The sequence below is a fragment of the Musca autumnalis genome, unplaced genomic scaffold (genome assembly GCF_047663935.1).
Source record: "Musca autumnalis isolate F117 unplaced genomic scaffold, ASM4766393v1 scaffold_4, whole genome shotgun sequence".
NCBI classification, from domain to species: domain Eukaryota; kingdom Metazoa; phylum Arthropoda; class Insecta; order Diptera; family Muscidae; genus Musca; species Musca autumnalis.
In genome coordinates, this window is record NW_027411977.1 from 41323220 (window position 1) to 41349411 (window position 26192).

Consider the following 26192-nt stretch of genomic DNA (forward strand, 5'->3'; position numbering starts at 1 on the left):
CCTCGTTAGCATAAATGCTGAGGGTATAAAAAACCTTAAACTTTACATGTTCCAAATTTTGTGTTGGGAGATACCCTAAGTAGTGGTACGATGTACGTTCCATATTTGGACGTAATCCAAGTATGTACGCTAGTGTTATGTTAGGCACAACCAAGTTTAGTTAGTGCCAGGGCCATTATCTCAAAAAGTATGGACTTGTCCCCGAAAAAGAATACACCGTCAAGGAAAAGAATACAAAGTCAAAATTTCGATTTTTAACAAAAAATGTGCCGTTTATTAACCATTAATCGGTCAAAAAAATTTTAAGAAAAATTCTCTTATTTGAAGACAAAATTTTGATGTATTTAATAAACTCACAAAAATATACGAGGGCGGTTCGGAAACTTCTTAGCCTATCAATGAAAGAGAATATTTAGTTTTTCAAAAATATTTTTATTTTTCAATATAATCTCCTGAAACTTCAATACACTTAGTCCAACGCTTTTCTAGCAATTCTATCCCTTGATTAAAATAGTTTCCTCAAGGTCTTCAAAATAGTGTTTTACAACTGTAATTGCATCTTCATTTGAGTAAAACGCTTGCCAGCAAGGATTTTTTTTTTTTAGATTTGGGAAAAAGTCACTGGGAGCTAAATCAGGAGAATAACGTGGGTGGTCAAGCAACTCGTACTTTAATTCGCTGATTTTAGCCATTGTTAAAACACTCTTGTGCGCTGGTGCGTTGTCTTGATGAAAAATTATTTTTTTGTGTTGTAAGCCAGGACGTTTTTCTCGAATTTGTACATTTAATTGATCCAAAAGGTTGCAATAGTTCTCTGAATTTATTGTTTTACCCTTTTGCAGATAGTCAATCAATAAAATACCTTTGAAGTCACAAAAACCGTTGCCATAACCTTACCAAGCCGATTGAATTGTTTTTGCCTTCTTTGGGGCACTTCCTCCAGCTTCAGTCCATTGTTTCTTTTGTCTCTGGAGTATAGTGGTGGATCCATGTCTCATCAACAGTTATGAAACGACGCTTAAAATCCATTTTATTTCGCTTAAAACGATCCAAACAAGCTTGAGAAATGTTGATTCTTATGCGTTTTTGATCGACTGTTAACAAATGCGGCACCCATCTTGCAGAAAGCTTTTTCATCAGTAGTTCTTCATGCAAAATTAAATGGACTCGATCATTTGAGATGTCCATGATATTAGCAATTTCACGCACTTTTATTCGTCGATCACTTAATACCATATCATGCACTTTGGCTTACAATTTCTGTTGTTGTTGCTGTTTTTGGACGATAAACCATTTTTATGTAAATATTAATGACAGCAGGCAGTTCTAATTTTTCCATTGTAAAAAAATTGCGGATTCGTCTTTTTTGAACACCTGTTTCTATATGAAGGAGTTGCCAGATCGAAACAAAATTTAACATGTGTTCATAACAGAGATGGAAGTTTCCAAAACACTTAACTTTTTTCTGTTTATACCGCGCTTTTTGTGCTAGGCTAAGAAGTTTCCGAACTGTCTTCGTATGAAGACTGAACACCAAATTTCTGTATTTTTGGGTAGATTATGTGACTAAAATCTTAAAAGCCCGAAAATTTGGCGGAACCGTTCAACGTGGGTTATATCATAACGTGAACCAATACCAACAATTCTCTGTAAAAATATTTCGCAAGACCTGGCAAACACTAAATACCAAATATCAGCTACATTGGTTGTTTAATGTGGCTAAAACCTTGAAAATACCGAAAATCGGGCGATACCGTTCAAATGGAGCTATAACAAAACGTGGACCTATGTATATAATTTTTATCAGAAAAGTTTTTTGGTCCATTGGCAACCCTCAATGTAAAATTTCGGCGTATTTGGGCGTGAAACATATGTAAAATCTTCAAAATTTCGAAAATCGGGAGGTACCGTTATATGGGGTCTATATCAAAACGTGGACCCACATATGTCCATAATTTTTATCGGAAAAGTGTTTTGTAAAGTGAAAACCCCGCATCTCAAAATTCAACCAATTTGGTTGATAAGTTTAGCTAAAATATTCAAAATACCGAAACATTAAGAAGTACCGTTGCATGGGGACTATCCCAAAACGTGGATCGACCTTCCCAATTTTTTGCTCTCGACATTGTCACTGAACTATAAGTATTTATACCAAAATTCATCTGCCAACGCCTACTCCTTTTATATTCGGCCACCGTTTATTTGAACTCGCGACATAGTGCAGCGTTTTTTTGAGGTTATGCGCCATTATCTCGGGAACTATGGACTTGCCCTCGAAAAAAAATTACAAAAAATTTCATAACGATTCGTGAGGTGTCACTAAACTGCACTTATTTAACATTTTCTGTGGGAGGTACCTGAAGGAGTGGACCGATATAATCCATATTCGAACCTGATGTATGCCTATAGGTAGAATTACCATATGCAAAGTTTGGTACAATTCGGTTACTCCCTTCGAGAGTTATCGTGCGCACAAGTTTTGCGACAATTGTTGAACATTTGTGGAGGAGGTACCGAAAGGAGTGGACCTATATGGCACATCTTCGAACTTAAATCAAATCTGGACAAAATATTTCTATACCCAAAATTTGAACAGAATCGATTGATCCGTTCGAGAGTTATCGTGCGCACCAGCCAGACAGACAGACGGACGGACATTGCTAGGACATTGCTAGATCTACTCAAATTGTTGAACATTTGTGGAGGAGGTACCGAAAGGAGTGGACCTATATGGCACATCTTCGAACTTAAATCAAATCTGGACAAAATATTTCTATACCCAAAATTTGAACAGAATCGATTGATCCGTTCGAGAGTTATCGTGCAAACCAGCCAGACAGACAGACGGACGGACATTGCTAGATCTACTCAAAATTGTTTGTAACGGATGTCGTACAAACATACTTGGGGTCTAAAACCATTATTTCGATGGGGTCTAAAACCATTATTGGTCGTATCAAAGTATAAATACCCTCTTTAGCCTAAAGGCTGGGGGTATAAAAATGTTATTTTAGTTTTTAGTAGAAAATGTAGATCAAAACTTTAAAATGCCTGAAATCGGGTGGTTCCAAATTCTATACCAAATTCTTGCTGGGGAAGTTTCTGCACCATAGAAAAATCCAGATGCCATGTTACAACCAATTCCGGGTAAAAACCAGTAAGGAAAGGATCAAAGTCGGGCGGGGCCGACTATATGATACCCTACACCACTGTGAATATGTAAAATATAAATCGGAGCTATATCCAGATCTTAACCGATTTTGATATAATTTGGCACATTTATTTCCAGACCGAATTCAGTCACTCATTCCAAATATCATTGAAATCGGACTTATATAGCGTGTTTGAAGCAGCAAATACGCGATATCGGCCGAAAATATACAGCTGTGTTCAAAATAATAGGAGTGCTCATTCACACCAAGGGAATGGTCGAATAAACATGGTTAAACCTACCCATTTTGGTTTATTTTGAATTTATTTAACATTGCTGACATCCCAACAGTTAATTCATCAGCAGAAATGTGGTAATCTGATTTAAATTATTTACTGTTTACACCAACATTATAAATCGCCTTCAAATTTGTTGTTCAAAAATAGAGTACGGAAGAAAAAGGGCAATAAAAATATTTTTAGTTGAGTTAAAGATCAAAATTGCCTATATTTTAGTTGACAGTAGTAAATCCAATAGATTTTATGAGATTTGATGGCTGTTTGAAAACAAAGTTCTTTTGGAGGTAGCCTAAAAACAGGTGATTGTCCTTGCAGCGATTTTTTCCATAAATTGAGCAATTATTAGGTAACTCAATCGATTTTGTAGACAGAACTTTAGTGAATAGAGTTTTTTGATGCTCTGGCTGTTATCTCGAACAATATATAATGATCGGTATCCCGGAAATTCGTGTATTTTGATCCTTGAGCCAAGTTGAAGCCGGTTTCCATTAACTCTTTACGTAAGGATCGATTAAAAAAGCGTATCTATAAGACATTAATTTCTCGATTAAGTGATGTTTTGAGGTCCTTAGCATCTTAACTGCACGCAGAATTGATTATATGGTTCATTTTTGAATAATTGGATGATTGGCACATATGAGACAGTTTCAAAACGCTTTGTTGAGAAGGAAGCTTTAAAGACAAACTTTTGAAGTTGGCCTAAGATTATTTTTATTAGGTTTTGCATCGTATAATAAACAGTTTTCTAAAGAAACTAACCTAAATGAAGTATTTTTGAGTGAAAAACGTAAGTTTATATTGAAAAATATATTACGGCGTATACCAACCATAGTGCAATCCCAGCCTGCCTATCACTAAATGGTTCAAAGTAAATTTCAACCGTTCACGTTTTAAACATTTTTTGAATGGAAGCGAAATTGATTGCATACACAAGGTTAGCACCCTAAGGACTTCCAAATATTATTTGGTTGGGGAATAAATTCCTTATAGATACGATTTTTTTGGCCGATCCTTACCTTAAGGGCTAATGTAAACTGTCTTAAAAATTGGATCAAGGATCAAAATACCCAAATTTATGGGATTCCAATCATTATATATTGTTAGAGATAACATCCATAGTATCAAATAAATCTAATCGTTAAAGCTTTTGTCTACAAAATCCATTGAGTTGCCCAATAAGTGCTCAATTTCTCCAAGGACAATCGCCTGTTTTTTGGCTACCTCCAAAGGACTTTTGTTTTCAAACAACAATCAAATCTCATAAAATCTATTGGATTTACTACTGTTAACTAAAATATTGACAATTTTGATCCTAAACTCAACTAAAACTATTTTTATCGTCCTTTTTCTTCCACACTCCTATTTTTTTGAACAAAAACTTTAAACACGATTTATAATGTTGGTGTAAACAGTAAATAATTTAAAGCAGATTGTCAGATTTCTGCTGATGAATATACTGTTGGGATGTCAACAATGTTAAACAAATTTAAAATAAACCAAAATGGGTAAGTTTAACCTTATTTTTTGACATATTTCTTTTTTTGTATGGGCGCTCCTATTATTTTGAACGCAACTGTATATGGGTGCTATATCCAAATCTGAACCGATTTCGATATAATTTGGCACATTTATTTCTAGACTGAATTCAGTCACACATTCCAAAATTTATCGAAATCGGAAATATATAGCGTGTTTGGTACAGAAAATACGTGAAATCGCCCGAAAATATATATGGGAGCTATATCCAAATCTGAACCGATTTCTATATAATTTGGCACACTTATTTCTAGACCAAATTCAGTCAAACATTCCAAATTTCATTAAAATCGGACGTATATAGCGTGATTGGTGCAGCACATACATGAAATCGGGCAAACATATATATGGGAGCTATATCCAAATCTGAACCGATTTCGATATAATTTGGCACATTTATTTTTAGACCAAATTCAGTCACACATTCCAAATTCCATCGAAATCGGACATAAATTGCGTGTGTGGTACAGAAATACGTGAAATCGGCCGAAAATAAATATGGGAGCTATATCCAAATCTGACCCGATTTCTATATAATTTGGCTCACTTATTTGTAGACCGAATTCAGTTACACATTCAAAATTTCATTAAAATTGGACGTATATAGCGTGTTTGGTGCAGCAAATATGTGAAATCGGGCGAAAATATATATGGGAGCTATATCCAAATCTGAACCGATTTTCACCAAAAGCAATAGCGTTCTTCCTATGGCTAAAAAAGTTGTAGTTCCCAATTTTCAGCTGAATCGGACAAAAAATGCGACCTGTACGTTGCGAACAAAAATACATCGACAGACAGACAGACGGACGGACATGCATAAATCGACTCAGAAAGTGATTATATGTATATCCCCAAAAGGAACTATGGGTCTATTTCGTTTCCTTTTGTATGTTACATACAAATGCACAAATACATAATACCCCTTACCACTGTGTGGTGTAGGGTATAATTAAGATTAACTCCTCAAAATACCTGAAATCGGGTGGAACCGCTATATGGGGGCTATAACAAAACTTGGGGGGAAGTGCCTAGTGGGGAAGTGTCTGTACCATTGGAAACCCTAAATGTCAAGTTAGAGCCAATTCGGGCTAAGAATAAAAATAAAATCCTCAAAATTCTTGAAATCGGCTGGTACTGCTGAATGGGGACTTCAGAAAAAAACCCCATATTGATTTTGATTTCACTTGTCATCCAAATCTGAAAAGTGTGCAAAAATTGTTTACTAGCTTCGAACTAAACAGACAACAACCAACTTAAATAAAACACTGTAAAAAACAATGGTATCGGAACCCCCAGTGCGTATAATTGTTAATAATGAGAAATACGATAATAACAATCATACGCACAGAATTTTTTTGTATCGTTTGCACAAAATATTACGAAGGCCACATTTTGGACCGACTCAGTAGATCCTTTCGAGAGTTATCTTGCGCTCCAACCGCTACACACGGTGTCATAGGGGTTTTGAATCTTTCAGGCTATTTTCTCAGGAAGTAGAGTTTTGCCCCTGATGAAACTTGAACCGTCGTATAGGGGGCAGCAAGTACAAGTTGCTACAACAAAAATCAAATCGATTCGTGAGCAGGTCCTAATCTGAACTTATCCGAAATTTTGTGTGGGAGGTACCCGAAGCAGTGAACCGATTGAGTCCATATTGGAACCTCATCTAAGTCTAGTAGAAATTTCACGATGTGCAAAGTTTGGATTACATCTGTCACTCCCTTCAAGAGTTATCGTGCGCAATTCCGAACATTTTCTAACTTTTGTGGGGGAGGTACCGGAAGGAGTGGGACCGATCTTCGAACTTAAACTAAGTTTGCGCAAAACATTACGGAAGCCAAATTTTGGATCAAATCGGTTAATCCATTCGAGAGTTGTCGTGCGCTCCAGCCAGCTAGACAGACGGACGGACATTGCTCAATTGACTCAAAATTGTCTAAAACACATTTTGTCCAAACATACTTGGGGTCTAAAACCATTATTTCGATGAGGCACATTTTGCCCGTATGAAAGTGTATATACCCTCGTTTAGGTTATAACAATGGTATCGGAACCCCGGTGCGTATAATTGTTAATAATCAGAAATATGATAATAATAATCATACGCACAGATTTTTTTGTATCGTTGCGATATTATTGTACATATGTGGTATGGGAATTCTTGTCTCAATCTATGACAAAATAATCACGGCATATGGTTTACACTTCAAAGCAAAACAAAAACTCTATTAACAATTCAAATAAAGTTTGTAAATTTTCAAGAACATTTCCAAGAAATTTTTAATAGAAAAGTTTTCTTTGAACAATATTTCCATCATTTTGCCACGCCCTAAAAATATGCAATATTGGTGTTACTTAGTTAAAGTGGCTAAATACAAAACAATTCCCTCTTTACAGGTTTCCGGCGGCAAAGCATTCATCAGCATCAAAAACATTGAGTATGTATGTGTGCTTTAAATATGAACAATATAATAACAAAAGTTTTTGGCGAAAAGTATTCGAAAACAAAACACAAAATATTTAATTGACTTTCTGTGTTGTTGGTAAATTATAACAAAACAAAAGAAAGAAACAAAAGAAAACAAAGCAATTCATAATGTAAAACGAAGCATTACAGGCGGCGCTATTATAATTATGTACAATGTCATAATGATTATTATCAATATTCTCATCGAAAAAAAGAAAAACAAAAATCAACGAATGTGAAAACAAAAGTCAATAATCATGACTAACTAAAATGCTGCCACAACAACAACAGTACAAAGAAAGCGTGAGTAAGACCATTTCTGTGTGGCAGCAACAACAATAGCAGCATAGCAAAACAGTTTTTACAGGGATGATGTAAACCAAACAGCATCCTTGTGCAGCAAACAATGAATGAAAAAGAGTAGAGACCCTATAACAGTTTATGGTCAATGTGAGTAGAAATAAATAAAAAATTCCAACAAAAGTCTAAGAGTGTTTAAGTGAGAATTTTAACGGCAAATATAAAGGAAAAAATCAGCAACAATGCTGTTAAAAATGAAATATGTAATTTTCGCTCCGGGTAACACTGTGTATGTAATCCAATGGAGAGAGACCATTAAAGCTTTTGATTCAAAAGAATTACATTCTCTTTGTTTGGAAATACGTGTTTGTAAATGTTATCGGCTCTCTCTTTTCTAACGGGGCAAATTCCCATATATTGTAATGGAGTAGTGTAAATGTTAAACGACAAATGTAAACAAAACAGCATCAATGGTTTTAAAGAGCAAATACATGTTATGTCCTGGTAACACTCTGCATATTCTCAATATAATATCCAAGGAGTAATAAGAGTATTCCAAAACCAATCTGTGTGTGTTGTGAGTTTAGTATTTGTGCATATGAAACGGCAAATGTAAACAAAGCAGCAAAAATGGTGATTAAGAGAAAATTCGCATTAACTCCCGGTGGTAAATTTGCCTAAAATTCTCCATATAATTTAGGGAGAAATAGAGCATGGCTAACCTAAGATGAGAAACAGTAAAAATAAGTGTATCAAGTGAAAGTGTATTTGTTGTGTGGAGTTCTAAAAGCAAAATAACCCCGTCCCCCGTGTAAATAACAGCACAGCAATATGAATACAAATGTGTGTGTATGTAATGCAATATGTGTCTGAATGACTGAGAACTTTTAACCACTAAAAATCATGTTTTTTGTACACAAAAAAATTCTTGTTATCAAAGGCAAAAATAACAAAAACGCTTTAAGTGAAAACAACAACACTTATAAATCTAAGTAAGGGGACAACGACATTTTATTTTTCAACAGCCAAGACGAATTCTTGGCATTATTTTTGTTTTTGTTGTGTGCCGTGGCTCACAAAAGTCTGCAACATTATCTTCAGCATCATTAATATTGAAATAAGTCGACGGAGTACAACCAACATACAACAACACAATTCTATAGATCAATGACCCACATTAAGAGCAGTAGCAGCAGCATCTTCTTCTTTCACAACAACCCCAAAGGACAAGGCGAATCGCAGAACCTCATCAAAAAGCAAGGTAATAAATTCTTAAAAAAATACCAACAACAACATCAACATAATAATTTTCAAACATAAAACACTTTAGTTATTTCATAAGTCACACTCATCGGTCTTTTAGAGAGACGTGTTTTTTTTTAGAGAAAGAGAGCGGGTCAGTGAATGATGGTGGTAATTTAAGTTTGGTGATTCCATAATAAATATGTATCTTCATTCATCTGGCCCTTTGGTATTTTTTTTTTCATTTACAAAGAAAACCTTTTTGATTTTTCCTCAGGGGGGAAATGATAAATTTTATTCTCAGCTTTTTTTTTTGTGATATTAATGCTATTCATGAAATTTTGATTTCATTTTGTCTAGAAAATGATGAATTGTTTAGATTTCATTGAAATAAAATTTTAATGCAAAAATTGTCTGCAGATAGTTAAAAAATTAATTATAAATGACCTTTTGACATGTTTCTAGAATGTCTGATTGGAAGGTCATTATTGATGAGCCACTAGGGTGATGATTTTTCAACTTTTTTTTGTAGAAAGAATGAATATACATTTACTTAATGATGACTTAAATAACGTTTATTTTCTATTAAAATACTAGCAGACCCAGCGTTGATGACCCATCGTAATGATTATTAATCAAGGTTTGGGGTTCGGAGTCGAGCAATTTTGCTGCAGTCGGAGTCTGAATCGAAAAAATGACTCGACCCATAACAGAAATACAACATTAAATTCGGTAAACCTTTTTTCGGAAATCATTACTTATTTTAAAAGAAAGTACGGTACATATATTATACAAGTCTTTTCGTCACCAAATGCATGTCGAGAATATTTTTGATCCAACTGATCCCTTAATTTTTTGCAAGCAAAAGTAAACTTCGATGACAATCGAATAATACTTGGACATTTACCGTCATCTATATACGTTCTACAAGTCTTCCACCAGGAGACCAACTGGTCTTCTCACAAAGGCGTTGACTTCCGTTTTGTGTCACAGTGTAATCAGTAGGATTTCCCATAGAGACCACAATGTCTTTCATAGGAGTCCAACAGGTCCTTTAATATAATGACATCTCTAAAAGACCTGTTGGGCTCCTATGAAAGACATTTGGTCTCTATAAGAAATCCTACTGATAACACTGTGACACAAAATGGAAGTCTATGTCTGGTAGTGTAAAATTCCTTTTAGGAACGAATGCCCCTATTCACCGACGTAGCCAGGGACAAGCAGACTACAATATACTATAAAAATTGAAATCCAAGATGGCGACCGCTACAAAATGGCGGATAAGGTAGGTTTTATCAATCCCATCAATATGGGTATCAAATGAAAGGGCTCAACAAGCAGAATACAATATACTATAAAAAATTAAAATCCAAGACGGCGGCCTCTACAAAATGGCGGATAACTTAGGTTTTATCAATCCCATCAACATGGGTATCAAATGAAAGGTCTCTACAAGTAGAATACAATTTACTATGCAAAATTGAAATCTAAGATGGCCGCCGCTACCAAATGGCTGATAACAATTTTTTATCAATCCCACCAATATGGGTATCAAATAAAAGGGCTTGACAAGAAGAATACAGTGCACTATACAACCTCAGTATTTAAGATGGGCGCAGCCACTAAATGGCGTATAATTAAGATTTAAATTTAGAAATTGAATCTGTAATTTAGGTATCTGATTAATCCAGCCTGAATCCACCACCAAAGTCAAGATTTTTTATCGTGTTGAGGACTGTGTGGCGTTAGGGTGGCTAAAAATGATACGTCGTTAGCGGTACGTCGTTAGCGGTACAGTTGGACTGCAATAAACTAACGGGCAAGAAACCTTGGAATAATGAAGCACTAAATGAATTAAACAGAATGCGAAATAAAAACTAAAAACTAGAAAATAAAAATAGGTAAAAAACTTTTTAAGTTAAACGGTTTTATGTAAAACATACATTGCAATGTTTAAGATAAATGTACTAAAAACCAAAAAATAATAAAATAGATACAGTCGTGGGAATTATAAACATATGCATAGGCTAGACTAAAATAAAACCGTGGGGCACGTCAATTGTCTACAAATTATCGACTTAATGTGCGATAGAAGAATCGTTTAATTCGTCGTTAGGCAGTTGGCCCGCAGACGGTGAGGAAATTACTTACTATTTTCTTGCTCATGGAAATTCCAATAGTTATACACTCCATGTAAATAAAAGAGATGTTTCAACTAGTTTATCGTTGGACATTCACACTGCTGGCTGGCGAGGAATCGTTTCACTGCTCGTAGTTTGTCTTTAATCGACAAAGTACTACTCGCTCACCACTATGAAACCCTAAAACTCGCTTATAATCGAGCTTGCTAGTTTGTTTCCACATTCTAGCCCTACTTATCACACGTCCATCGTTGTCGGTTGAACAACTGCCTAATTATAGTGTAACATTACAAAACAAACACTTTAATCAACGATTGTAGACAATTGACGTGCCCCACGGTTTTATTTTAGTCTAGCCTATGCATATGTTTATAATTCCCACGACTGTATCTATTTTATTATTTTTTGGTTTTTAGTACATTTATCTTAAACATTGCAATGTATGTTTAACATAAAACCGTTTAACTTAAAAAGTTTTTTACCTATTTTTATTTTCTAGTTTTTAGTTTTTATTTCGCATTCTGTTTAATTCATTTAGTGCTTCATTATTCCAAGGTTTCTTGCCCGTTAGTTTATTGCAGTCCAACTGTACCTCTAACGACGTACCGCTAACGACGTATCATTTTTAGCCACCCTAACGCCACACAGTCCTCAACACGATAAAAAATCTTGACTTTGGTGGTGGATTCAGGCTGGATTAATCAGATACCTAAATTACAGATTCAATTTCTAAATTTAAATCTTAATTATACGCCATTTAGTGGCTGCGCCCATCTTAAATACTGAGGTTGTATAGTGCACTGTATTCTTCTTGTCAAGCCCTTTTATTTGATACCCATATTGGTGGGATTGATAAAAAATTGTTATCAGCCATTTGGTAGCGGCGGCCATTTTAGATTTTAATTTTGCATAGTAAATTGTATTCTACTTGTAGAGACCTTTCATTTGATACCCATGTTGATGGGATTGATAAAACCTAAGTTATCCGCCATTTTGTAGAGGCCGCCGTCTTGGATTTTAATTTTTTATAGTTGTATTCTGCTTGTTGAGCCCTTTCATTTGATACCCATATTGATGGGATGATAAAACCTACGTTACCCGCCATTTTGTAGCGGTCGCCATCTTGGATTTCAATTTTTTATAGTTGTATTCTGCTTGTTGAGCCCTTTCATTTGATACCCATATTGATGGGATTGATAAAACCTACCTTATCCGCAATTTTGTAGAGGCCGCCATCTTGGATTTTAATTTTATATAGTACATTGTATTCTACTGGTAGAGCACTTTCATTTGATACCCATATTGATGGGATTGATAAAACCTACGTTATCCGCCATTTTGTAGCGGCCGCCATCTTGGATTTAAATTTTTTATAGTATATTGTATTCTGTTTGTTGAGCCCTTTCATTTGATACCCATATTGATGGGATTGATAAAACCTACGTTTATCCGCCATTTTGTAGCGGCCGCCATCTTGAATTTATAATGATAGTGAATAAACATAATTGTATTGTCACCAAAATCCAAAGTGTATACAAAATTTCAGATTAATCGGTTGACAGGAAGAGGGTGAAATTTGAATTACTAAATTTGACCCAAGAATAAAAAATAAAACAAACGGGGTGAGCTAAATAAAACCTTTTAAAAAGAGCTTAGTGAGTGACTGACAGATCATCGCCCAGACGAAACGGCTGAAGCTAGAAGCTTGAAATTTTGAGTGTGGGGTTGTTGTTGGTGTGTATGCGTGAGATAAGGCTGGGTTTTTGGAAATTCGAACTAGAAGGGTACGAAAAGTACTAAAAGGTACCAAATATGTTACCCTTAGTATTAGGCAAACGGGAAGAGCAAGAATTATGAAATTTGGAATGAGGGTCACTGATGGAGAGTTAGAAAGATGTACCAAAGGGTTTTTGGAAATTCGACCTCTAAGTGTACTAAAAGTTACATAATTTAGTACCAATTGTATATTTTGAATGGATATAGCTAGAATCGTGGAATTGGGTATGCAAATCAAGGTTGAGAAGTGGTGTATATAAAATGAAATGGTTTGGGAAATTCGTACTCATGTGTACGAAAAGTACTAAATGGTACTAAATTTAGTACCAATTTTGATTTGTGTGAACGGATAGAGGTGGAAAGTTGAAATTTGAAATTAAGATTTATGTTGAAACGTAGGATTAAGATATGACGTGGTATTGGAAGTTCGTACTTATGTGTACGAAAAGTACTAATGTGTACTAAATTTGGTACAATTTGGATTTGGATGAATGGATAGAGGTGGAATCCTGAAAAGTGGAATAATGATTATTGTTGGAGTATAGGATTGAGTAGTTTTGGTAATTCGTACTTTATGTGTACGAAAAATACTAAACGGTACTAAATTTGGTACAATTGGGATTTGGGTGAAGGGATATAGGTGGAATCCTGAAATTTTGGAATTAAGATTACATTTTAAGTGTAGGATTGAGATATGGAAGTGTACGAAAAGTACTAAACGGTACTAAATCTGGTACAATTTGAATTTGGGTGAATAGATGGAGGTAGAAATTTGGAATTAAGATTACTGTTGGAGTGGAGGATGGAGGTATGGATGTGGTTTTGAGTTATCGTACCTATGTGTTACGAAAGTACGAAATGGTACTAAATTTGGTTTTTGGGTGAACGGATAGAGCTGGAAACCTGTAATTTGGAATAATTGATTTGGAAATTCGTACGAAAAATACTAAGTGGTACTAAATTTGGTACAATTTGGATTCTGTGAACGGAAAAAGCTAGAAAAGTGAAATTTTGAATAGTGATTATTGTTGGAGTATGGAAAATTCGAGTATTGGAAATATGCATTTGGGTGAATGGATGGAGGTAGAATCCTGAAATTTGATATTAAGATTACTGTTGGAGTGGAGGATGAAGGGATGGAGGTGGTTTTGAGTTATCGTACACGAAGAGTTCTAAATGGTTCTAAATTTGGTAAAATTTGGATATTAGAGAACAGATAGAGCTGGAATTCTGGCATTTGGAATTAAGATTATTGTTGGAGTATAGAATTCAGGTAGTTTTGGATATTCGTACTAGAATCAGGCTAGAATCCTGAAAATTGGAGTATGATTATTGTTGAAGTGTGGAATTGATTTATGGAGACAGCTTTGAAATTCGTACTTATGTGTACGAAATGTACTAAATGGTACTAAATTTGGTACAATTTGGATTTGGGTGAAGGGATAGAGCTGGAAACCTGAAATTTGGAATTAATATTACTGTTGAAGTCTAGGATTAAGATATAAATATGGTTTTGGAAATTCGAAGTTATGTGTACCAAATTTGGTACGATTTTGGTTTTGGAGAACGGATGGAGTTGAAATCCTCCATTTAGAATATATATTACTGTTGGAGTGTGGGATTGAGATATAAAGGTATTTTTGGAAATTCGTATTTAAAAGGTACTAAATTTGGTACTATTTGGATTTTATTGAACGGATAGAGATGGATTTTGAAATTTGGAAATAAAATTACCATTGGAGGTATAGGATTGAGGTAGTTTAGGAAATTCGTACTTATTGCGTAAAAAAGTACTAAATGGTACTAAAATTTGGTACAGTGTGGATGTGGTGCACACATCGAGCTTGAATTCTGAAATTTAGAATTAAGTTTACTGTTGGAGTGGAGGATAGCAATAGTTATTGAAATCCGTACTTTCGTACGAAAAGTATTAAATGGTACTAAATTTGGTATATGGCCGCCGTTGGTGTGTAGGGTATATGGATGTGGTTGTGGATATTCGTACCATAAGTGTACGAAAATTACTAATGGGCTGGGATAGAGCTGAAATTGTGAAATTCGGTATAAGGATATCATATAAAGCTGTAAATGAGTATCGCGGTTGGGATATAGTTTTGGAAATAGGGGTGTAATTTTTGAAACATATACCTATTATAAGTACTAATTTTGATATCGTTTTGGTGTTGCATAAAGGAATATAACTGGAATTTCGAATTTTTGTATTAGGATCTGTGTTGGTGTTTAGATAAGGAGTTTTTGAAATGGATACAAATTCTGAAATAATGTATGGAGGCCGCGGAAGTCTGAGTAATTCAAATCGTGTTAGAAATACGAGAAGTATAAAATGGTGCTAAATTTGGTGTTGGGTGTAGCAATGACGCTGGAGTTATATAATTAGTGTGCGAAAAGTTCTAAAGTGCAATAAATTTGGTAATGGGCTAAAGAATAGAAGTGCAATTCTGATTAATTATTTATTTGTCAGGTTCACTGTTAGATGTGTCGTACAATAAATATTCTAGAAGTATTAATACTTAATATTGAAGAGTGAACCGACAAATGAATTTTGTTATGAAAATACGTATTTTCTTCTGAATAGTTTACTATTTAGCAACTTTGGTTGGAAAATGTGGATAAAATTTTCATTTTTATAATATATAATTGTTCCACAAACATCCCAGAAGGACAAGAAAGACTTCTGTCATATCAATGAGTGCACCAAGATTCATATTAGCTCGGCGATATGGGACCTACTGTTTATAGCCGAGTCCGAACGGCGTGTCTTAAGACACCACTTGTACAGAAGTTTTACATGGCTGAAATACTCAGGAAATGTTGCCAACATTACTGAGGGATATTGTATGTTGCTTGGCCTGGGAATCGAACCGCAGACTTTCTGGATGCAAGGCGGGTGTGCATACCATCAATTAAAATAGGTATTATTAGTGCATCAAAATGTTCAGTGTTCACCATTTTCATATTATATATTGATTATTTGTATATTATTCCTTTTCCGCATACGAAGTAGCAGGGCATTTTGCTAGTTATATATAATTGTATTGGTCGCTTATATTCGGAGATCGAATATGCAAATAAAGAAGAAGAAGAAAATATTCATTTAATATTTGGTACATCATTTGGCTCGGATGCTCAATCATACAATGCCTCATAGAAATAACGATTTTAAACGCCAAATATGTTTGGGCGAAATTCGTTTCAGACAAATTTGGAATCGATTTAGCCATGACTGTCTGCCTGTCTATCCGTCTGGCTGACTGGTGCGCACGATCAACCGATTTGAACCAAATTTTCGGTATCATAATATTTTGTCCAAACTATATTTTATGTTCGAAGATGGGACATATCGGTCCACTCTTACGGGTACCTCCCCCACAAAAGTTACAAATTTTTCTGTAAAATGGTGTGAACGATAACTCTCGAAGGAAGCAACCGATTTGGTCCAAGCTTTGCACATCATATTATTTCTTCGGTTTACTCCTTCGGATACCTCCGCCCAAACTTCGTACGAAGCGAAGTTTAAGAGCTCCTCTCGGATTGTTTTGAAATTTTTTCATTGGGTTGTCCTTGCGGCTGCCTTTACGACGGTACAATTTTTTTCCTGCGCACATCCATACTTCCTGAAACCCTGATGGGACAAACCAAAATGGCAAATCTGCAAGATAATTTTCGCAGGGAGTTTGTGATTGGTGCAGACTTGCACATCATATTACGAGTATTTTATCCAATCATGTATCAGGTTGGAATATCGACAAAATTCAGAAAAAGTGAAGTTTAAGAGCTCTTCTCGCATCGTTTTTATTCTCTTTGTAGTAGGTTGTTCCAGCGGCCTCATTTACAACGGTACAACTTTTATCCGGAGAAAGTTAATACTTCCTGAGATAATGGCGCAAAAGCTCCAAAACTCTGTCGCCCATTGTGCCAGATAACTCTAAAACTTTTTTCAAAAATTTCTTCCAAACTTAACGTTTAACGCAATTTAATGTTTCGAGTCCTTTAAGAAAAAATGGTTACTAAAAATCCTTGTATATGTCAATGATTTGGTATAGACCAACATTACAGTACCTACAGATTTTAAGGCAAACTCGTGATACAAAATAAATAAATTTTATATACAGCATAATTTTTCTTTTTGGTTTGGTTTTGTTGTTATTTTCCTTGGTCAGCACAGCTGACTGATAGTTTTTTTAATTGTTTATTAATTATTTATTAGCGAAGAACCCGCTATTGGTTGTACTAATACTAATTTTATTTATTATTTATTTTTATTTAAGTGTTGTTCGTACAATACAATACAGCCAGCCCCATCTCACACCTACACATTAACAGCATGCAATTTTTGAGGCATTTTAATTAGGGAATTTCTGTCATCAGAAGGTAAAACATTCTTGTAGAAAATACACCCAAAACCAAATTTAGTACCATTAGTACTTTTCGTGTACATAGGTACAAATTTTCAAAACTTCCTCAATCATACTGTCCAAAAATAATCATAATTCAACATTTCACGATTCCAGCTCTATCCGTTCGCTCAAATCCAAATTGTACCAACTTTAGTACCATTTTGTACGTTTCGTATCCATAAGTACGAATTTCCAAAACTCCCTTATTTCTACACTTCAACAGTAATGTTAATTCCCAAATTTCATTTCAATTCGGCCTAAAAAGTGGCTAAAAATGGCAAAATACCTCATATCGGGGGTTCCGTTATTTAGGTGTTATACCAAAACATGGCCGATATAGCCCATCTTCAAACTTGACCTGCCTGCAAACAAAAGACTCATATTTACCAAATTGCTATTTTTGACAGAAGGACGCACACTTTTAGATTGACAAGGAATTTTACCCTGATCAAGGATATATACTTTATAGGGCCTCAAATGATCATTTCAATGCATTACAAACGGAAAAACAAAGTAAAAATACCTTCCATGCCATGGTGGAGGGAATAAAAGGGCCGTGGTCCTCAGGCCCCAACCGATGCGTTCAAAAGTTTTGCAAATATAGTATTTATAAATATGATTTCCCATGCTGCATAAAATTTTGCAAATAACTTGAGATTTTGTTGTTGTTTATTTGTTGAACATTTGCTATAAGAACCCCTTAAAAAGTTAAATATGGCAATATCAATTTTCAAACGGAAAAAAGTAATCTTAAGGACATTATAAGAAATTGTGTTTAAAATTTTAGTAACATACTTACACTGTGACACAATATGGAAGTGAAAATCTGGGGCAGAAAGCCCTTGGTGAGTATATTAAGAATCCCGAAGGTCAGATCCGCCGTGAGTCGAACTTCCGAGTTATGGCGTGATGAAGTTTCTGCTGAAGACCATGTAAGGCATGTGAAATTAGCGTTATATCTTTGTTAACTGTTGTTTTAGCTCACTTATGAGATGACATGTCTTCAGTCAAATCGCACCTACAATTGTCTGAGCAAAATCTTTTGCAAAACATTTCGAAGCTGAAAACGTCATCTTGTGGTACTTTTGTAGCAGTTCTTAATATAAGGGACGAAAAGGACATTGAAGGAAGCGTTTTGGAAGGTCGAAATGCTCTAAGAAAATAATCCTCATCCGCAAAAATGAATTTTTCTTGTTGGACAATCGCGAAAGCGAGCCAAATCCAACGAAAGTTGTTCATGTAAGAAGCACTTCGAAGCAAATGTTCTCCTGTTTCTTCGGCAAAACAGACCGTATGGCAACCATACGGCTTGGGAAATATAGGACGGTTAATGCTAAGTGGTACACTACAATTTGTTTGCCTGAAGTCTTCTGAGAAATTCGAAAAACGAACAAGAGAAGACATATCATTGTGCATCATGACAATGCGAGCCCTTACACACCGTTTCAAACCAAACAATTGATGGGTCATCCGCCGTACAGCCTTGACTAGGGATCCAATAACATCATTTGATTCCAGAATATCAAGAAAAAAACACATGGGCAAAGATTTTCGTCGCCAGAAAATGATGTTGAAGCGTTTAAAAACCATGTTTTGGATGTGTCTCAATCGGAGTGGAAGAAAAGACGCTTTAACGAGCGCATGAAAAATTGTATAAATCATGTTGGAAACTACTTAAGAAAACAATAAAACTATTTTTGATGGTTAATATTCGCATTTTAATTGTTAGGGAAGATAGTTATCGTGCAGCCCTAGTATTATGGCTCGAAAGTTCTGCCGAAAACCAAAATATGAAGCATTGTGGCGTTTTTTTTATTGGGATAGCGTTTGCAATTTTGTTTTTTCAAAATAGTCTGGCTTAATCCCATTGTTGTTGTTTTAATATTTTAAAACAACTATTTTTTTAGTGGAAAAGATTTGGCATTGTTCGCCAAGGGGTAAGTAGTTTCGATCCACGCCACTGGATCTCATCAGTTCCCTTGTTTCTTGTTTGTGGATATTCTCCACCGAAGTTATTTTTCAATAACTTCTTCAACAAGAAACTTTTTATACCCAAACATCAATCGTCAGCTCGAAGTATAAAGGTAAGCAAAGAAAAAAGTTCAATGAGAAGTTTTTCCTTGGCAACCCCATTAAACTCCGACGAAAGTGTCTGCGAAAACAATTCAAACCTCTTCCACTTGTATGTGTCGTCGAATTTCGACGAATGCACACACCAAAATTTGGTTGGTCTGCTTTACAGCAAAAACAACACACGTCGTGCCAGTGTCTTCAATTTGAAGCATTGTGGCGTTTTTTTTCCACTAATAAAATAGTTGTTTTAAAATATTAAAAGAATTGTCAGTGTTGATGTCTTCCACCAACTTGCTCTAGGCTGACCACCACAGACTCCTGGTCTCCGATCAGTCCAACGGCCTACCTTATCCTTAATAGATTCCACTGCCTCGAAAAGAATCAGTTGCTGGTTTCGATCAGTTTTAGATGGGTTTTATTTTTTAATTCAATTTTATAGGTATTTCACAGTTCACTCAAACTTAAGTTTTACAATATTTATTTTGTTTGACAATATTCAGTTCTATTTCTTTTTCTTTTTTTTTGATTCTTTTGAACTCACTACTCGCAGGTAGCTATGACTTAACTATACAAGTTGAGCGCCAAGTTGTGAGATAGAGCCCATGAAAGGCAACATACGAAAAAAAGGCAAACTCCGTGCCAACTAGTCACTACTTGACGCCGTGTCTAATGAAGAAAGAGAACGTTAAGGCGGGTGGTGATGTAAACAGGGCTTTATTTTTTCTACCATAGTCAGAGTCTCAAGAGCGCGACTTTAATATATATTCTCAGTTCAATTCCATGACGAATTCCTCTATTATAGCCTCCTCAATAACATTGTGAACCGAAATTTTGGGGCAGAGATAATTCCTTTTGGGGAAGACAGCCCTTGGTGAGTATATTAAGAATCCCGACGGACAGATCCGCCGTGAGTCGAACTTCCGAGTTATGGCGTGATGAAGTTTCTGCTGAAGACCCTGTAAGGCATGTGAAATTAGCGTTATATCTTTTTTTTGTCCCTTATTTTAAGAACTGCTACAAAAGTACCACAAGATGACGTTTTTCAGCTTCGAAATGTTTTGCAAAAAATGTTGCTCAGACAATTGTGGGTGCGATTTGACTGAAGACATGTCATCTCATAAGTAAGGTAAAACAACAGTTAACAATGATATAACGCTAATTTCACATGCCTTACAGGGTCTTCAGCAGAAACTTCATCACGCCATAACTCGGAAGTTCGACTCACGGCGGATCTGACCTTCGGGATTCTTAATATACTCACCAAGGGCTTTCTTCCTCAAAAGGAATAATGTATGCCCCAGATTTTCACTTCCATATTGTGTCACAGTGTAAGTATGTTACTAAAATTTTCAACATAATTTTTTTATAATGTCCTTAAGATTACGTTTTTTTGTTTGTAAATTGATATTGCCATATTTAACTTTTTAAGGGGTTCTTACAGCAAATGTTCAACAAATAAACAACCACAAAATCTCAAGTTAATTGACAAAGTTTTATGCAGCATGGGAATCATATTGTATGTGTGAGAGTCTGTGTGTTTGTTACTTAAATAAAATATGGAAGTAATATAAATAAAACAATCTAGATTTACTCTCTTATGGGAAATATATATGCAAATGCAGTATAGCAGTATGTGTGTCACTGCTCTCATTTTTTACGAGTATGTGTTAATTTTAATATCAAGAGATTACTCCACACACACATTGTGAGGAAAATAAACGATTATGGCAAAAATTGTTTGAACAAAATAACGACCAAAAGTTGTCAAAATGTGGTGTGGTGGCTTTATTGGCGATACCTGATTTATTGGCGTTTTGTGAAAATTTAAGATTTAATTATTTATTAAAAAAAATTACTTCAGATATGCTTTACAATTCGAAATAAAAAATAAAACCACATGGCTTAAAATGCATTTAAGTAGAAAATTTTTATCACAATTGTGTTAGCGTTCGAAGCCAAACTCATAACTTCCAAAGGCTGGTTGTGTGGACTCCAATCTTCGGCTTTTATTTTTGACTTGCGAAAAATCTTCGAACATCCAGCTCAACTCAAGCGAAAAATTAATAAAAACAAGAAAAAAAGTATCAGTCGGCTTTGCCGACAGAGATATACCCTCAGCCTGTGTGGAATGAAATGCTTTTTTTTCAAAAAAAAAAAAAAAAAAAAAAAAAAACGACAAAAGTATAGATAGGATTAAAGTTCAAAAATTTGCGCGGATATAGATATATAGGGCTTTTTTTATCACACTAGCCTACGAAAAACATAATATCGCTGTAAACAGGGCAACTAGGAAAACCTTCGGTAAAACTGTCCAAAGGATCCTCGAACCACACAAAAATGTTCAACATTTATGTGGGTGGTACCACAAGGATTGGACAGATATGGCCCAAATTTGAACATAAACTAAGTTTCGACAATAGTTAGAGATCCAAAGTTTGGACCAAATCGGTTGCTGCCTCTATGAGAAATCGCACGTACCATTTTAGCGAATATTTTCGAATTTTTTGGGGGGAGGTACCGGAAGGTGTGGACCTATAAGCATCACCTTCGAATTTCATCTAATATTCGAAGAAATATCAGAATATCCAAAGTGTGGACGAACCCAGTATTCGGTTCGAGCTCTCCAGCCACTACATGTGGTGCCATAGGGGTCTTTTACGCCTTTCGGGCTGTTTTCTAAAGAACTATAGACTTGCCCCTGAAAAAAATTTTTACTGTCGTAATTGAGGCAGCGAATGCAAGTCGCTTCAAGAAAAATCAAAGTGATTCGAGAGCAGGTCTTAAAGTAAATTTATCCACAATTTTGTGTGGGAGAAGTGGACAAATATAGTCCATATTCGAACTTGATCTATATCTGATAGATATTTTAGGATGTTTAAAGTATGGACCAAATCGATCACTCCCATCAAGAGTTAACGTGCGCACAATTTTCCGAACATTTTTTAACTTTTGTGGGGGAGGTACCTGAAGGAGTGGACCAATATGGCTTATCTTCGAACTTAAACTAAGTTTGCACAAAATATTACGAAGAAAAAATTGTGGACCTAATCGCCAGATCCGTTCGAGAGTTGTCTTACGCTCCAACCACTACACACGGTGTCATATTGCTTTTTTGTACCTTTCAGGCTATTTTCTTAGGAAGTATGGACTTGCCCCTGATGAAACTTATACCGTTATCGAAGCATTTCGTGAACAGGTCCTAAACTGAACTTTTTCGAAATTTTGTGTGGGAGGTACGCGAAGGAGTGGACCGTATTGGAACCTCATCTAAGTCTGGTAGAAATTTCACGATGTGCAAAGTATGGACCAAATCGGTTACTTCCTTCAAGAGTTATCGTGCGCACAAATTTTCCGAACATTTCCGAACTTTTGTGGGGGAGGTACCGGAAGGAGTGGGCCGATATAGCGAGAGAGTTATTGTGCGCTCCAGCCAGACAGACAGACGGACGGACATGGCTAAATCAATTCCAAATTGTCTGAAACACATTTCGTCCAAACATACTTGGTTTTTAGACCCATTATTTCGATGTGGCACATTTTACCAGTATGAAAGTGTATATACCCTCGTTAGATTAAACGCTGAGGGTATAAAAATGCTATCACGATGTGTTAGCGTTCGACCAGGGATTGACCATGGATTTTTAACATTCACACAGTACGCTCGACAGCACTTTGTATGCGATTGGTAGCGGACGTATGCCTCTGTAGTTTGTACACACCGTCTTGTCTCCTTTGAGGTTCCAATCGTTGGGTATGCTTTCTTCCTGTCAAATTTCGGTAATTAACTGATGCATACTCCCTATCAGCATTTCGCCACCGGTCTTGAACAGTTTGACGGGCAGCCCATCAGCTCCTGCTGCTTTATTGTTTTTCAGCCGATTAATTGCTGTCATGACCTCGCCTTGGTTAGGTGGGAGACATTCAACGTCGTCGTTGGCGATTGGTTCTGATGATTTTAAATATTTAGTGGCGAAAGTTGCACTAAAAAGTCCCACTATGCAAATTTCTTTATATTTAAATTATGTAGCTGATAAAAAAAAAAAACACAAAGTATACCAAAAAAGGTTTTTTTCTATTTGGACCAATATTAAAGAAATTATGAGTATTTCTTTCCGTACAGTTTTTAAGAATTCGACTTTTTCAGGGTGCGATATCTCTGGAACCGTATGTTAAAAAAATCTGAAAATATACTGAAATGTTTTGCTGACAGCAAAATATGAAGGAAATCAAAAATCGCATTTTGAAAAAGTGTCCGATTTCACTCGGAAAAACCCGTATGTACTTGATTTTTGGTCTTTACCCATGCCACGTATACTTAATATAAGTTTAATCATAATGTATTTTGTAATAATTATACGCCAGATGGAACAGGCGTGGAACAAAAATAATATGCTTTTTTGAGAAAGAAACTGTAACTATTTCTCACGAACATCTTCGAAGACAAAAACTCAATGATTTAGGATCTCTTTATTTCCGCCAATTTGCGTGCCACATTGTGATGTGAGTTTTTGACCACTGCAGAAAGTTGTGAGTTGTCTTGTCCGGGAATCAGGCCAAGCATTCATTCAATGTGGGCATGCAACATAGTGTCACTGGCCGTTACAATTAATAATAGCTTTATTTTTCCAAAGCGAAAGCTGATACTCTATAAACTAATGGTCCTTGGTACTTCTGTCACCAAACAAATAGCGATGAACATTGTAAAAATCAATGTAGGAAACAACTTCAGCAACTAATGGTTGTTGTTAGTGTTATTGTCAACAAATCACAACATGCCATATTAGATTACAAAGTCTGCCACCCACAATGCCAAAACTTCAGTTTGCTTGTCATTCTATTTGTCACCTAATTTGTGCTGTAGTTAGGAGGAGGGCTTGCGTGAGTATGCGGTTGTGTGTCTCTGACACAATTTTTATCTACAGAAAACACTAGGATAGCGACAGTCTTATTCCTAAAAGTAAAATCTGAAAACCACAAAACAAAGTGACAGTTTTGTGTATGTGAGTGTGTTTTTCTTTTTCTTCTATTTTGTTGTATTATTTTGAGTTGCACTGTGAAAAAGTTTCGAAAGGGATAACAACTTGCGGTTTGAGCAAAGATGACGTTATATTTTTAAACTATAATAAGATAATTCCGTTGTTATTTTACAAGATCCTTAACCTGAGATTATTAAGGTAATATTTATGAAATAACTGAATTTGGAATGTGTTGTGTCCCTTTGACATGGTTGTATTACATCTTATAACCTACTTGTTTCTTATACTTATATGCACATATATTTGTTTATACCCTCAGCATTTATGATATCGAGGTTATATACACTTTCAAACGGGCAAAATGTGCCGCATCGAAATAATGGTTTTAAACCACAAGTATGTTTGAACGAAATCCGTTTCAGACAATTTGGAATTGATTTAGCCATGTCCGTCCGTCCGTCTGTCTGGCTGGCTCGATGGATCGCACTATAACTCTCGAACGGATCAACCGATTCGTAATATTTTGTCTAAACTTATTTGAAGTTCGAAGATGGATTATATGGGAGTAAACACTCATTCCGGTACCTCCCCCACAAAAGTTCAAAAATGTTCGGAAAATGTGTGCCCACGATAACTCTTGAAGGGAGTAACCGATTTGGTCCATAATTTGCACATCGTGAAATTTCTACCAGACTTAGATGGTACGTCCCACACAACATTTCGGATAAGTTCAGCTTATGACCTGCTTTGTTTTCACTGCCCCCTACATACGGAACAAGTGCCATCAGGGGCAAGTCCATACTTCTTAAGAAAATGGCATGAAAGTTGAAAAAAACGCTATGACACCGTGTGTAGTGGTTGTAGTGAAAGATAACTCTCAGGCGGATCTGCCGATTCGGTCCAAAAATTGGCCTTCGTAATATTTTGTCCAAATTTAGTTTAAGTTCAAAGATAAGCCATATCGGTTTACTCCTTCAGGTACACAGAAAAAAAATTTACTGTATTATAGGAATAGTGTTCATAAAGTCTTGCCAAAGTTCAAATTTCTGCATTTCAAGAATACTGGTTTCTTCTGAGAGATTGAAAAAAAAATTTTTTTGGGTTGTTGTTTTATTGTCTTAACAACAACACCACCACCAACACCACCACTCACCACCCTTCCCCTCTAACCAAATTTGACTGCTTTTTTATTAATGCTTTAATTTTGTATTATTGTTATTTACCGTTTCTTCTAATGATTTCCACTGAGTTGTATTCATCGTCTTGTGAGCATAGCAGGACAATATGAACCATATGTACGTACATACATGTTGAGTCTATCAGCACTAGGTTGAGATATTAGATGTTGTCTTTATATTAAATAAATTTCAAATTTGTAGATGCGAAATATTCCTTCGACCAATGACTTTGCTTTTTTCGACACCAAACGCAATGTAGTTGTTTGGTTTGTTAGTTAACTAACAAATATTGTTGCGGCAGTGGTAGTTGTTTGGTGTGTGGTGGCAGTGATAGTTGTTGTGGGTGTGTGGTTTGTTGATAGTCTCAATGTGAGGGTGAGACGATGGTGGGGTCGTGTCGTGGTTTTTGGATGGTGGGACGACACAAAAGAAAACGAGAACAAAGTAGAGAGCGTTTATCAAACAAGAGAGAAAATGCGAGAGAATATAGGGAAAAATAAGAAAGTGATTTTGCATCTCATGAAAATCTTACATACTTTTGAAAAAATAGTAGCTTTCGGATGGATATAAGAAAGTGTACATGTATCTTATGTGAGGTACCTGTACAGTATGAAACAAGTGAGCAAAGGCTA

General features: G+C 35.6%; 1 protein-coding gene across 1 annotated transcript in view; it reads left to right on the forward strand.

The window, feature by feature from the left end:
- RhoGEF3 (Rho guanine nucleotide exchange factor 3) overlaps positions 1–26192 on the forward strand; it is a 1152743-nt gene that overhangs the window by 36526 nt on the left and 1090025 nt on the right. The window contains exon 2 of the mRNA XM_073985772.1: positions 7384–9014. The gene's annotated coding sequence lies outside the window, so the exon portion shown is untranslated. The remainder of the gene's footprint in view (positions 1–7383; positions 9015–26192) is intronic.